This window comes from Anneissia japonica, unplaced genomic scaffold, assembly GCF_011630105.1.
Source record: "Anneissia japonica isolate Jap-2015-1 unplaced genomic scaffold, ASM1163010v1 scaffold285539_len8274_cov155, whole genome shotgun sequence".
In the NCBI taxonomy this organism is placed as follows: Eukaryota; Metazoa; Echinodermata; class Crinoidea; order Comatulida; family Comatulidae; genus Anneissia; species Anneissia japonica.
Window position 1 is genome coordinate 6,530 of NW_022703527.1, and position 1,752 is coordinate 8,281.

A 1,752-nucleotide genomic window follows, 5' to 3' on the forward strand; every position below is an offset into this window, starting at 1 on the left:
ATATATATATATATATATATATATATTGTCTTTATAAGGACAGTAAAATCGAAGTTAGTACAGCCTTTTATATTACCATCTATTATACGTACCAGCCTCTTTCATACGAAATAATGTCAACTGTGAAATACGGTACATGTCTTATACTGGGGGTGTATACGAAATAGGCTTCAGATTGGACTTAAGCCATCATCTTCTTTTGATTGGTCGTTCAATTTCAATTTTCCCACCAAAAGATTTTCTCTCTATGCGGACCGATAAGTAACCACTCACTGTGCTGTGATTGGTTGAGACCAAACCCGTATTAGTGTAGCACTGTAGCAGGCGTAGGCGGAACGATTTAGGCTAAGCCAAAGCTGGCCGGACCAATATTATCCAAGGAGGACTGATTTTGGCGGCTAAAATCGGCCCGGACAAATTTTAGCGGCCAAAATCGGTCCCCCCCGACTAATAATGGCCGCCAATTGGCCAGGACCAATTTTAGCGTGACAGGCCTACTGTTTACTGATTATATAGCTAGTTTTGTCGGATAGCGAAAGTTTCAAGGTGAAGGAAAGTCTACTGTACTCATTAAGTCTTAATAAGTTTGCTAATATACATAGGCCTATGTGTTTATAATAAATATATATGGCCTATATATATATATATATATATATATATATATATCTGTCTCTTATACACATCTATATATATATATATATGTAGGCCCATATATATTTATTATGTATATATATAATTTTTTTTTATATACAAACTAATATAATAACAACAGTGCTATATTCTTAGTTTTTCCCTTTTTTGCTGTTGTTTTTGAGCTTTTGTGACTGTTGCAATGTTTTGGTGGCTGTTGTTGGGTCAATATTGTAATTATTGTATTTTACTACGTTTGATCCTTGTTTTAATATGTTTACTTCAATTGTAGCGCGATAGCTCCGCCCCTTTTGTAAACAAATCGAAATACGCATGCGCAAACCCGTAACTAACGTACGTCGAGCACTTAAAATCCTGAAATTAACGTACTCCGCAACGCAAGATGAATACATTATGACGTCATCAGTTAACGTTAAGGTTACCGTCGTGCGGCGAAAACTGCCTAATATCTTATCTTACGGTATCTTTTATCAAATAGGCCTACTGAAGTCAAGTAAATAATAATCAGTGTCATATATATAGGAACGTGATGTTATAAATCGTATCAAAAACATAGAAACACAGTTGATCAACGAAATGTATATCATGTGACATGTCCCACATATGTTCCACTTAGATAATTGAAAAATTGGTTGTTGCAACACAGAATATATCGATATTAATTGACTCTTAAATATAAAACTTTATTAAACAAATATTTCGAACGCGCATGCGTTCCTCTTCAGTGTTTAAATTAAAATAGGCCAATCCAATCTTCGACTAATCAACCTAATATGTACAAGTCGCTTATCCATATAAATAAAATTTAGTTTGACAATATTTACAACTAAAATTAAAATAATTTATTTTATAGATTGTTGCGAGGTGGTTCAAATTCTTTGGTGGGGACCGGAGTTGGTCTACAGGCGTCCCAGGGGATTGAATACAATCATAAAACAATCATTAATAAAAAAATATATGTTGAGTTATATATTGATAATGGTCAGGGGCGGATCCAGAAATTTTGGTTAGGGGGGGGGGCTATAGGTATATGTATAAAGTGCCTTCAAGTGCCTGTGGAGGCTAGGTTTGGGAGGAGGTGTCACCGTCCGATAAGATGGG